The sequence below is a fragment of the Labeo rohita genome, chromosome 21 (genome assembly GCF_022985175.1).
Source record: "Labeo rohita strain BAU-BD-2019 chromosome 21, IGBB_LRoh.1.0, whole genome shotgun sequence".
NCBI classification, from domain to species: Eukaryota; Metazoa; Chordata; class Actinopteri; order Cypriniformes; family Cyprinidae; genus Labeo; species Labeo rohita.
In genome coordinates, this window is record NC_066889.1 from 12,002,194 (window position 1) to 12,016,505 (window position 14,312).

The 14,312-nt window shown below is 38.3% G+C and overlaps 1 protein-coding gene across 13 annotated transcripts in view; it reads left to right on the forward strand.

The window, feature by feature from the left end:
- Window positions 1-1,957: 1,957 nt before the first annotated feature.
- Window positions 1,958-14,312, forward strand: part of nrxn2a (neurexin 2a) — a 497,417-nt gene continuing 485,062 nt past the window's right edge. For 12 of the 13 annotated variants that reach the window (XM_051093386.1, XM_051093393.1, XM_051093389.1 and 9 more), the window contains exon 1: window positions 1,958-2,341. The gene's annotated coding sequence lies outside the window, so the exon portion shown is untranslated. Of the gene's footprint in view, window positions 2,342-4,331; window positions 4,393-14,312 lie in introns of all 13 variants that reach the window. The other variant, XM_051093387.1, reaches the window with a different exon arrangement.

Sequence of the window (14,312 nt, forward strand, 5' to 3'; positions counted from 1 at the left end):
GCACACATACGTTTGTTTTTGTGAATTGTGGGGACTTTTCATAGACTTCTATAGTTTTTATACTGACTAAATGATATTGTCTATCCCCTAACCCAACCCTACCCCTAAACCTACTCCTTACAGGAAACATGTTTGCATCGTTACATTTTCAGATGAACACCATTTACTATTCTTAATATTTTTTAACATTGTGGGGACCGCAATTTCAGGTTTTACTATCCTTGTGGGGATATTTGGTCCCCACAATGTAGCAAAAACAAGTACACACACACACACACACATAAAAAACCACCAGAGTACATTTGCGGTTGTTGTTAGTATGGCAATATAGGCCTAGGTCAAAGACCATACGGGTCATAGAACAATGCCAAAAGGCAGATGTACACTACCGTTCAAAAGTTTGGGGTCAGTAAGACTTGTAATAGTCTTTAAAGAAGTCTCTTATGCTCATCAAGGCTGCATTTATTTGATTAAAATATAGAAAAAAAAAACAGTAATATTGCAAAATGTTTTTACAATATAAAATAATGTTTTTTATTTTAACATACTTTAAAATAGAATTTATTCCTGTGATGAAAAGCTGAATTTTTATCAGCTGTTACTCCAGTCTTAAGTGTCACATGATCCTTCAGAAATCATTCTAATATGCGGATTTATTATTAGAATGATCAATGTTGGATAATATCAACAGTTGTGCTGCCAAATATTTTTTGGAACCTGTGATTTCATTCAGGATTCTTTCATGAATAACAAGTTTAAAAAGTACAGTGTTTATTCAAAATATAAATATTTTATAACAATGTAAATTATTTATTATTAACTTTTAATAAACTTTTAATTATTAACTTAATACATCCTTGGTGAATAAAAGTATTAATTTCTTAAAAAAAAAAAAAAAAAGAAACAATAAAAATGTACTGACCCCAAACTTTTGAACGGTAGTGTATGTCCAAAATGTATTTATACTACACACCTGCACGCCTAAAGAAAGTACTTCATCAACTGTCAAAAAGCAAGTCCTTTGCTGAATTCGGTACATGTTCTATTAAACTACAGAAATAAGCTTACAAAACGCTCTGAGCCCCCTAGAGGCTCATAATGAAACCGCAGGTTAATTGTGATACCTCGCTGTGTACGTTGTCTTCTGTCTTCCGCTTGTATTTCCACAGCGTGAAGGTAAGTTGCTACGGATTTTTAAGTTTCTTTGAACATTACAATGTACATTACCATTTCGTTAACTTTACAGTAGCCTAAGTAAACCCACTTTACCAGATAATTACTCTTCAACAGTGATGCTAGAGCTACAACAAAAACGAAAGTTCAAAGTTCTAACGCAAAAGGTCTTATAGCAAGTTACATAATGTACACAGACTGTTATTATCGCAAATATGACGTACTGACGTTAAAATTTATACTGCTAAAAATAAACAACAATAATAGCTAATATACACGTGACATATTGACTTGAGCTGAAATTAATGTATTACCTTGTAAAGAAGACAAAATAGATGACAGCTACAATGCAACAGTCATTATTTATAAATTTGACTGTTGAAATCTGCGACTAATAAATAAAAATCAGTATTCAATAGAAACTACAGAAATCTGAAAAGCTAAAAATACATATATGTATATATATTTTGTATTGCCTTTGACAACAGTCAATATTTTAAAATAACTATTTGACTTAAAAACTGAGATTGGCCAATCAGAATCAAGTACTCCATAGAGCCGTGTAAAAAAACTGTTTAAATGTATGTAGCATTAAACATTTATGTAAATAATAAATACATGACAAAACTAAGGTTCTGGTTTATTATTCATAATATTTACCGAGCAATAAGAAATGTTATTTAAATTCCAGAGAGTGTTTAAAGTAAATATTTTAGTGTTTCGGCAGAGCGTAAAGGTTGGGAGCCCCTGGTCTAAACGGATTAAGGGACAGTAGGGGGACGGATGAGACGCAGTTACCGGACATAGTCGGTGGTCCAGATTTTGATAAAGTAAGTCACATTGAGACAGCGGTGCCGCAGTCATCGTGTCGTCGGTGAGGTTGGAAGGCGAAGTGCTCGCGCGGGATGATTGGTGAGGTGTTCCACTGACCGCGCCCTCATTTCGCTCCCATAACCGCTACCGGGAGAACGCGCATAGAGCGGCAGAGCTGCTGTGGTGTTTCATGCAGGTGGAGCGGCTTGACGCGCTCACACAGCCGTCGTCTGTACGGCAGTGAAAGGGGAGGGCAAACGCCGCATTTCGCGTCTCTGGACTATACAAAAGACAAACGAACAATTTCCAGTGAGAAGTGAGGATAAAGCGCGCTCACTTTCAGCCACGAACACAGGTAAGAGCACTTCTGTGTGTCTCTGCAGATGCTTTTGTCATCACAGTATGTGTTTTCAGAAATGCAGGTGATGCGCGGGGCTGGGGAAGTAAACGGATGGTGTTGACTCATAAGCGAAGATGTTGTTGTCTGTTCCCGTGTTATTGTTAAGCCCTCGGAAGTGTGGCTTTTTATACATCCCTTATTGCTGATGCTTTTGAACACCTGCGTGCCAGCGTAGCGTTACTAACGGGCGCTGTGTGTATTGATTTGCCCCCATTCGAGTCATGCCATGTGCGGCTCTCAGATGCACGATAGAGAGAGAAATGGAAAAGCCGTGGGAATAAAACAGCCTTTTGTTTGGATAAGCTGTTTCATCCTTCGAATGCCGATGTTGACAAAATGTTTGTTTTCGTGGAACGAATTTCAGAGGGGATGTCCATCTGACCCTTCAAACAAGTTCACAAAGGACGGGCTACATGTAAACATATGGTGTGAATAAATTGTTTGGATGACTTGCCGACACCCGGGCCTTTGAGAGTGTTTTTTGGACGTATCGAATGTTTTGAGAAGATTCGGTTCCTTTATGCATCGTCATTTATGACTTCAGGGAGTCCAGTTCATCACATCATAATTTTATGGTGAAAGTCACATTAAAATCGTTCCCAGGCAACTCATCTATATGATGTCATTACTTACTCTCATGTTGTTACAAACCCAAATGATTTTCTTTCTTTTGTGGAAGGCGTATTTAAGGATCTCCAAATGATGACAGATAATCATGACTGAAGATATTAGGCTTAATGGCTTGAAATTACCAAGAAAAAAAAGTAGCATGAAAGCGATAAGAATCATGCAGTTCTTCTGCAATAATAAAATAGACTGAAATTTCAGTTGTTTTTCAGTGATAATCTTCCCCACTGAGTTAAACTTGAGTAGCCGATCAGTCTGGTTTGTGAACGCATCATTTAGATTAGTTATGTGAATTGGATCAACAGATTAATCAAAGATCTCAAACCAATCACTGATAACACTTTACAATAAGGTACATTAGTTAACTAGTTAACATGAACTAAGAATAAACAATACTTCTACAGCATTTATTAATCTTAGTTAATTTCAGCATTTACTAATGCATTATTAAAATCAAAAATTATTTAACATGAATTAACATGAACTAACAATGAATGACTGTATTTTCATTAACTAACATTAACAAAGATTAATAAATTCTGTAATAAATGTATTGTTCATGTTAACTATGAAATTAACTAATGGAACCCTATTGTAAAATGTTACCAAATCATCAGATAATGCTACTTATCTAAAAATAACTTTGTGACAGATATTTTATAAATCTCAAATAAAATTTTGGTCTGTTCCTCACACAATCCTACTCCAAAAACCCTAAGAATTTTGACTTATATTTATTGAATATATTACGGTAACATGCATTAACTAATTGTAAAATTAAGTTTCATTAATTAACATTGCTTAATGCTTTAACTAGCAATGAACAATGCATTAGTTACCCTATTAATTTTCTTCTTTGTTAAAACTAGTTAATATAAATTAGTGCTGTCAAATGATTAATCACGATTAATCGCATCCAAAATAAGTTTTTGTTCGCATAATATATGTGTGTGTATTCATATAATTTATATTATAAATAAATATGTTTTAATATATAAACATAACATTTTTAATGATAAATATATACATGTGTACATATATGTGTATTTATATAAAGGCTACATAATAAATATACACAATATATTATGTGAACAAAAACTTATCTTGGATGCGATTAATCATGATTAATCTTTTTACAGCAGTGATGTAAATAACTGTTCCATTGTTAGTTCATGTTAGACCAGGTCCATTAATTATTAACAGATGCAACTTTTGATTTTAGATGTATATTAGTATATGTTAAAATTAATAGTATACCGTAAGGCTAATTAATGAATTTAATCTTATTATAATTTTTTTTTGTCATTTTTACTGGAAGAAATCCATATAGGATGAACATGAGGGTGACTGATCATCAAGAGAGCCCTTTACATACGTTGGTGAGTTTTAATGCACGTCAGCACATCTAAAAAACGAATCCACCAAAACACTATGTTTTAATCCTTTTTGTATCGCCCTCTTGAACATCTGTTGTCCTTTTTTTGCTGTTGCCATGTTGCAACCCTCTATTAGCTCTATCACCAACTGTTCCATGGCAGGGCAGCCAGGGCTGAAGAACTGAGGATAACTCGATTGCGAGCTGGTGTCAGATAAATCTTTCTGGGCTCTGGTGTGTGAAAATCCAGTAGCACTGGCTGTGGACGACAATACATCACGGATGTAATTAAATTCACTGTTTAATATTAGTATATGATTAACACCTAATTGCATACGAGTCCCTTGCGTAGTAACTGCTTATGTGAATCAGTCAAATTGAGTCTTGATAAATGTAGGCCATATTTAGACTTCTGTTCCTGAAGTTTACGACCAAGACAAGCTCTAGACAAACTCCAGTTGATCAAATCGACAGGACTGCTGTTATTGAAAAGCTTCAGCGATCAATATCACATAATAGTTGCTGTCTGTCAGTGTAATAGGTTAGTCCGACAGTTATACGCAGCCATTTATGAGGCAATAAAAATGTGGACACAAAGATGCAGATGGTTTTGCTCTGTGCATGAAGACCATTAAATGATCGCTAGCCATGGGGATATGGGTCAGTAATGGAAAAAACACTACTTTGAACATGTTAGCCGCTCTGTGGCATATCCAGCTTTGTACCTATAAACCATGAAAGTTTCATGAGCGTTTTTAAAACCGTGCTATAATAAGGAAAAAAAAAATCAAATGCCTTCTGTTTTCAAGCACCATCGATTATTCATTCGGCTATGCAGCAGCAAGGATGTCAAAACAACATCACAGCCCATCACCGAGAGCTTGACCTAGCTTTCCTTCCAGGTAGCAATGAGAAAAAGAGGGGATTTTACTAAGGGGATGCCCACTGCCAGGGTGCACATCTGGGTTTTGCATGGCTCATCGTATTCATCCATAGCTGGAACACGGTTGTCACCCCGTTACACTGATTTGAAATCAGTTTTGCAGTTGCTGTCATGGTTGCGGTTTGGATTTGGCCAGGCGAGGCAAGGTCCCACTTCAGGAAAATGAGAGGAGAGCAGAAGGGGGGACCAGCATTATCAATGGCCTCCCATGAGTGTTAGGCCTGTAACTAAATCTCATCTCACCAGCTGATAAGGAGTATCGCTGGCCGTCATTGGGCTCAGAGATACCGAGAAAGGAGGGGGAGGACGGAAAGCTGGTGGCTTTCCTGATGGACAGGTGGTCTTCCTTTTCATTTTTTTTTCCCCATCCCCTGTCTGTACACACGGAGGTTGACAGGCTGGTTTGTGAGCGTGCTGTGTTTTTTATTCTTTGTCCTTCTGTGCTGTCCTTTGGCGTCTGTGTATGAGAAGCCGTTATGAAGGGAATGCCACATTTAGCTATGTTAGGATCAAATTTTGCCCAATTTAGTTTGCACAGTGACCCAGTGTTGGGTAACTGACAAGTTGTCAGATTGTTTGCGCGCTGCTTAATTAATTACTTTTTAAAGCATTTTGCAATTAGCATGATGATGGTTCATCATAACATTGCCTCATGATGTCTTCCATTGCTGTGCTCATGCTGGGTGTGAATTAGGCTTACTAGCTGAATGATGATCTATACTTTTATTTAATTATTAATGCGAGATGAGCACAAAACAAATGGAGAACATGCAGTATGATACATTAGGACTGCATAATTTTTAATTGAGTTTACTATTACGGCTGCCAATTACAGCGTTCTATTTAAGTCTACGCTTGTGCATCAGTGTATTCATTAATTAATTAATTCATTTTGCAGCGATTTGGCATCGTAACCAATCAAAAAATTGGTTTAAGTGTTAATACTAATTTCCTGATTGTATTAAAGTGTGTATTGAATTGTTTATGTATACAAATGTTTTCTCTTCAAATGATTTTATTTATTTTGTTATTAGTAATCACAGTTACAGTATTTTTGGGAGAAGGGGTGGACAATATATTAGAACCATATCAGTTATCATGCTTTATTTATTTATTTATTTATTTATTTATATTTTTTAATGCGTCAGTATTAGGGAATAGTAATAGTTAGTAGCAAGGACATTAAATTGCGAATACACATACACTACCAGTCAAATGTTTTTGAACAGTAAGATTTTTAATGTTTTTAAAGAATTCTCTTCTGCTCACCAAGCCTGCATTTATTTGATGCAAAATCAGTAAAATTGTGAAATATTGGTAGTAATTAAAATAACTGCTTTCTGTTTGGATATATTTTAAAATGTAATTTATTCCTGTGATCAAAGTAACATTTTCAGCATCATTACTCTAGTGTTTAGTGTCAGGTGATCCTTCAGAAATCATTCTAATATGCTGATTTGCTGTTCAAGAACATTTTTATAATAATTCTTATTTTTATTATCAATATTTTAAACAGTTGAGTACTTTTTTTTTTTTTTTAGGATTCTTTGATGAATAGAAAGAAGATCAGCATTTATTTGAAATAAAAAAAAAAAAAATTTACTTTTTTATTTTTTAGGAAATAAATTATAGAAATTAATACTTTTATTTAGCAGGGACGCCTTAAATTGACCCAAAGGGATGATAAAGACATTAATAATGTTACAAAAGGTTTCCATTTCAGATACATTCTGTTCATCAAAGAAACCTGAAAAAATTCTACTCAAATCACAGTATTAGAATGATTTCTGAAGGATCATGTGACTGGAGTAATGATGCTAAAATTTAATCTTTTAAATCACAGGAATAAATTACATTTTAAAATATATTCAAACAGAAAGCGTTTTTTTTTAAATAGTAAAAATGTTTCAAAATTTTACTGTGTTTGCTGTACTTTGGATCAAATAAATGCAGGCTTGGTGAGTAGAAAAAAAAATCTGTTTAAAAACATTTAATTTGAACTTGATTGTTATTGATTTGATTTTTAATTTTTTTTTTTTTTTTTTGATTAGCTGTCTTTTAAAAACACTACCGCGACTATTTAATAATTTGTATAATGTTATCATGCCTAAATTCACTTTTTTACCATTTTAAGTGTTGTATTTATTTATTAAGACAACATAGTATGCCATTTTAATAACAGCCATTTATTGGTTATCTCTCTTAAGATGAAACCGAATCATCCAGAATATCACCCAGAACCTTAACCTCAACAACTGTCTTTTTTTTTTTTCTTTTCTTGTACATAATTATACAGCTGTATGTCATCTCCTTAGCATATTGGCTACATCGAAAGTCTTTCTTTTAATCTTTCTAATGTTGCTGCAGGCTATCATTACTTCCTGATAACATGTGACACAGATCCATCCCATCGCAGTCACAGGAACACAAACTGAAAAGAGCTACAGAAAGAATCAGACCTTGTCTCCGTTTGCTTTCTGACTCACTCGCCAGACTCCTGCTATTTGGCTGTCTCGCTTTTCAGCACTTCTTGCATGGACAGATCCTTGATGTGCAATACATGTACAGTCTCTCTTTCAGTGCGGACGGCCGTCTATTGATGCTGTGGAGGGTGAAGGAATGATCCACCCTAAGGGAGGCCAGACATCCACAACTTCAGAGTGTTTCACTGATGTCTGGGAAGAAGGCTTCATGCCTAGCGCTCCAGAGGAGCTGCCCCTCTGTTTGGTGGAGCTCACTTATTTGTCCTGTACTCTGCAGTGTTGATGATGAAGGAGTGGCGTCAAGGAAAGGCCCTTGTGCTCAGCTGAGTCACATGACTGTGTCTGTGTGAGCTCATAGCTAATTGGTTGTGTCTCTTAAGTCACTAGGGGGTCTAGAAATCAGCCCAGACTTTGTTCAGACTCAGCGTATGTAGGCTGGAGCAAATTGGGATACCAAGGAGAGTGTGGAGAACGGGTATAGGTGCCGGAACGGCATGACAGCCGTTAGACGCACACATATACACGCACAAGGCCACACAGTGTTCACGCGTCATGCTCGCTCTATCAAGGTCCAAGGTCACGCATGCACAGTTCGTTCACACGCAAACACGCGGTCTCTCTTAAGGCAACACACGGCCCGGAGTACCGGGTAGCTTTTAATCCAGGCTGACGTGTGACTCAGTCCCCATGCCAGCCAAAGCACGAGGAAAAAAACACTAGGGATCACTTCTCCGGATGATGATAAGTTGGGAAAAAGGTCACCGCTGAGATCCTCGTGTCTGTTTCCACCTCCAGGGAAGTCATTTTTTTATTTTGTACCCTCCTTTCCATTTCGCTCATTGGCATCGGATGAACTTTACTTGCTAACCCAAATGAATTGTTAATGGACCTCAGGTCATTGAGAAGCATTCAAACACCGCACACGTTCGCAGGGGTGTGAAACCAGTGATTAAGGCCGCTTGGGCACTTATCATTAGAAGAGGTCCAGGTCAGTCTCGCTAGTTGCCCAGGCAGCCTTTGAAGTCGCAGATTACATCGTGTTGCTTGAACCGCAGTACTTCACGTAAGCAGCGCAGCCTATGACACGTACTACAATGCTGCTGTATGGACACAAGCGTGGCTGGTTTTGGTATGAATCCCTGATTTATTTTGAGGCAGTCTGGGGGGACAGACTTGGACGCCTTCCAGAGTGATGCAGAAAGCAGATAATTAAAGGAGCCCACTGCTTTTCCTGAATGTTTTGAGAGTAGGTAGAATGGGTAAGCAGCAACAGATAGGGTAGGTAATTACCTGGCATTACAGAGTAGGAGAAGGTGCCAGATGCCAGAGCGAGTAGGAGGAGGGGTGGGCAGATGCGAGCAGAGTAAATGCTTCGCTCTACGTGCGACCTAGCATTCCTGTTGTCTTATAAACGAAGTGCAAGGTCACGTGACCTGCCCTCCAATTTATTTCCCCACTCCACCGTGGTCGTGCTCTGTTTACACCACATTTGCATAGTTGCATAGCAGATGGCTTTAACCGGGTCAGGTTTCCGTAGTTTTCCATAGTTTTGCATATTCTCTGTATTTTTGATGTTAAGGCCTGGTTTGTGCCAGAACGTCCTCCATTATTCCAAAGTCATTGTATGCACACAATCAAAACGTCTGCTCTCTTTGGGGCATCCTGCCATGGCGACTGCAAAAACATCTTGTTTTTAGAAAAATATCCCCAGATATCAATGTTTTAAAATAAACACTAATCCTAAAAACAGCATAACTCATTGTACATAGCTTTGAGGCATTTCTAGGGCAAGGAAACGATTACATTTATTTATTTTATTGAGCGGTTTGGGTATTTAGTGCAAAACATTTTACCTTTTATTTTATTGGAAAGTGTAATCCGGACATAATACGTAATGCATTGTTTGTAGATGCTCAAAAAATTAGCAAGACATAAAATAACAGCCGAAGACGTCTGTCTGCATGCGTAAGGATGTAGCACCAGCGTTTTAGAGGGAGTGAATTTAAAAACTGATCTTTCTCAATAGGGTCTTACCATGCAAATTGTGTACCAGCTACTGTAAAGTGCATCACAGCGTGCTAATTAAACCACTTCTTCTAAATTATCAAATTTAATTTAGTTAGGGTTAGGGGATAGAAAATATTATTAGCTTGCTGTAATAATAATAAAAGAACTCAATGGAAATTATTTTTTGTGATTAAAAAAACATGTGTTTGTCCGCAATTCCATCGGAGCGGAAGTGTTATCCAGTGCGAGCTTGTGCAAGCCTCCGGAGCGTGTAACTTTACACTGCGGCATTCACAGCCACTGCTGATCCACCTCCTCATGCCCAGTGACCTCCCAGCAGCGCACAGGGGATGTGGATTACAAAGCAATGGAGAGATGGAGGGAAAAAAAAGAAAGATTGTAAAAGGAAAGGGAAGCAGGAATAGGAATGGGGTCACTAGTTTACTTGGCCGACTAGTTTATCTAGACTTTTGATATTTTTAGCCGCAGTACTTTTGAAGCTGCATCGTTAAATCCATTCTGTTTAGAGAAACATGCAGAACTTTGGTCTGGCATGTTTTTTTTGAAGTTGTGGTGAAACTGAAGTAGCGACAGAGCTTTCCTTATGTATTGTGATGTACATCGGAGTGAAAATATTGATTAGTTCACTCCTGAATTACAATTTCTTTCTCATAATTTACTCACCCCCATGTCATCAAAGATGTTCATGTCTATCTTTCTTCAGTCGAAAAGAAATTAAGGTTTTTGAGGAAAACATCCCAGGATTTTTCCTCATATAGTGGACTTAAATGGAAGTCAATGGGTTGAAGGTCCAAATTGCAGTTTTAGTGCATCTTCAAAGGGATCTACATGATCCCAGCCGAGGAATAGACCTCGGAAACATTAGGATGCGCAAGCATCATGGTTGCTGGAAACCCCGGAGAGATAGCCTTTACGGCTAGAGAATTTCACAGATATGGTACAAAATCGCTTACACTTTACAAGATTATAGATTGTATTAGTTAGATGTAATTTTCAAAATGTTGTCCACATATTACAAGAGCTTGTCACCCAACGATAAGCACTGTTATTCAAAGAAATTGATGCTAGATAGTGGGATAGTCTTACAGATCCGAAACAGGGATGACATTTTTTTGTGGGCCTGGTGACAGAAAATGACGGTTTTCAAGTGTCTATAGAGCAATGGAATAAAAGAATAAAAAACAGAAAAAATTTAATTTTATATTTCAAAATTTTTAATTTATTCTTGGAATTCCGAGATTATATCTTACAATACTAATAAGGAAAAACAACTCATCATTCTCTCTTTTCTCCTCAGCTCAGAATAGGAGTTTATATCCCACACTTCTGGCTTTTTTTCCCCTCAGAATTGACAAACTCACTATTTTTGAGTTAAATCCAGTTATAAAGTCCAAATTAGGAGATAAAAACTTGTATTTGCGAGAAGAAAGTTAGAATTGTAAGATAAAATAAGTAAATGTTATGTAAAAATGTTAATAGTAACAGGTTTGAATAATGTCATGTGGTAACTGTAGGGCTAATACAATACGTCCCCTATTAACAGCATATGTGAATATTATGTAGACCTATTGTTTAAATAAAATTTATGCTTTAAAAGTAGAGTAATCATAGCAGTCTTACGTTTAAACGTATGCGTTTAGCTTCAAATGGTGTCTTTGATGACAGAATTCTATAAAAATTACTTGCATTCCAAATCTTGACATCAAAAGGCACAAAAATTGTTTTTTCTCTTTTTCCATGGATTTTACCCATTTACCTCCACTTGTTACCAGCGTTTTCTGCAACTTTTTTGTGCGCACAGCTGCAAGTGACCTAACTGTGACTCTACTCCGAATTGGTATCTATCTAGTGAAACGATTGGTCATTTTCTAAAAAAAAAAAAAAAAATTATAGTACTTCTTAACCACAAATGCTTGTCTTGCACTAGCTCTGGGTCCACAACTTCATGCATCACTTTGGAAAAGGTCACGCGTGATGTTGGCGGAAGTGTTTACAAAGCGAACGTACAAAAAAGTCAAAAACAAGTAAAACAACAATGCTGGATGATTTTGAAGTGAAGGAGAAGATGAGATGGAGTTTTTGGGCCTACCCTACCTTTTTGAATCAAAGTACACAGATGAAAAACTAACCACGCACGACCTTTCCAACGTGATTACTTAATGTGTGAAGTTGTAGATGCGCATCACAGAGCAGGTTAAGACCAGCATTTGTGGTTTAAAAGTGTATAAATTTGTATTTTTATTAATTGTTTCACTTGATAAGACCCTTATTCCTCGGCTGGGATTCTGTAGAGCCCAATTTGGGCCTTCAACCCACTGATCTTCACTGAAGTCCACTATGTGGAGAAAAATGATGGAATGCTTTCCTCTAATTAATTACCTTGATTTCTTTTCGACTGAAGAAAGAAATACATGAACATCTTAGGGGTGAGTAAATTATCAGGAAATTTCAGATCAGAAGTGAACTAATCCTTTAATGATTGCAGACCAGAAAGAAGTCTGTCGTTTCACCAGAAAATCAAGTTATGATATTTTGATTAAAAATTACGAGCTCAAAACAATGGTAAAAATGAAAAGCATGCATGGATGAATCATTCGCAATAAGATAAGTAACATGCATTTTAGAAATTGGCGAATTTCCATTTCATGCTGACTTGCACAAGCATTTTAGGATGTGTCTGGAAAGCATGTTTGAATTCAAGGATGTGCCTTATGTTAATTCCCTATAAAAAATGTTCAGCTTGTGTCCGGAGAATCCCAAAAGCCTAATTTTACAGGGCTTCCTCAACATCGATTAGTCAACTAGTCATTCAGGCAAACCTCCAATCAGTTGATTTTTAAAATATGTAGCCTTACACATCCCTAGGCAGAAGAAAGGAGAGGAGGGAGGGGAGAGAAGTGAGTGAAAGTGAAAGAGGAGCAGGAGGAGAGCGATAGGGGTTGGCCTGGCCTCGGTTATGGCAGAACAATAGAGGTCAGGTGATTAACAGCCGATTGCTCGAGTGGCTTCTCAGTTCACGCTCCTCTCTGAGAAGCAGGAGACAGGAGATTTACTTCAGGCTGATAGGTGTTGGACTGACGGCTGCTACGGGAGGGCTGTAAATCTTGTGATGTTAAACAGCTGTCTGCCCGCCCATCCGTCATGGCGCAGAGGCGGAGAGGAGCAGCGGCCCGCCGCTGTGCCAGCAATGACTGGCCCATCTCCAGGCCACACTTCGGCACGCCGTCACATGGCTCCCTCGTCCCCATGCCAGTCTGATGTCAGCACTGCAACACACTCATTTGTCCTCATTGCCGCTGTGCTAGGATGGCCGAACCCTGGGGGAGAGATCCGCACATATCCAGAGGTGGTTTCTAGTCGCCTTCTGCCTGGTGTGAGCTGCCCCGGGTGGCCTAAGCGCACTGCCATCACCTCCACCCCTCCTACTCATTTCTGATAATTTGCAGCCCAATCAAATCATGCAGCATGGGTCGTTGTATGTCGCGCTCTTCGATAAATGCCACGCTGTCAGCGCCAGTCCCGCATCCATCTTCTTGTTGTGTTAAATCTGTTGATGATATATGCAAAATGGCTTCCCTTTGTTAGCGTGATTGCCAGTGATTTGTCAGCATGCATACTTCCAGTCCACGGCCATGTGACTTTCAGTGCTCCAATTAGCAAAAGCCCTGATCGTATTAGTTCTGTGTCCACTGCTGAAATGGCACGATTCATTCAGCCATATGACAAAAAGTGACCTAATTAAACTGAAGGAGACACTACGAGACATATTCTGTTTATTAGCCATGCAGCCGGATATATTATTCTCCAGAGGAGTGTAAAAATTCATTCCCAATGCAGCAGAAGTTCCCTGTTATTAATTAGTAACCTAAAGCACGCAAGTTGTGATTTAGCATTTTAGCTAAACAAATTAAAATCTCAGCAGGAGAGCCCAAAACACATTGGGCCTCGGGCTTAACCGCAGTTCACAGTGACTCAAACAAGACAAAAAAGGACAAATTTGTCGTTCCCCAACAGTTCGGCTGCACATCTTGCGGAGGCCTTCGTCGTGTGAGCGTGTGACGTAGCGGCCCCTCGGTAATCAGTCACGGATGCATGGTAGAGCTCCTGCTTGACAGCTGCAGTGCTCCGCCGCAGGCTCGTTCTGCATCGTGCACAGCTCTACATACTGTATGCCACCCCACTCCTTTGTCCCTCACTGCTGCATGGAGGCCGTGAGTTTACATAAGTAGTTAATAGTACTAACAAGTACTTCCCGCATTGGTGCTGCAAACTTTAGAGTGATTATGGTAGAGATTGTTGTTTTTTTATGGGACAGTGTCCCGGAAGGCTACTTGCGGCTGGCAGGGTCCACTCATCTGAGTGATGACAGTGTTCTCATAGATCCGATTAAGTTCACCTGAATGCGTCCCAGTCGTCTCAAAATTCCCACGGGTCAGAACAAAACTAAAGAGAAAAGCAGAGATTAAGAAG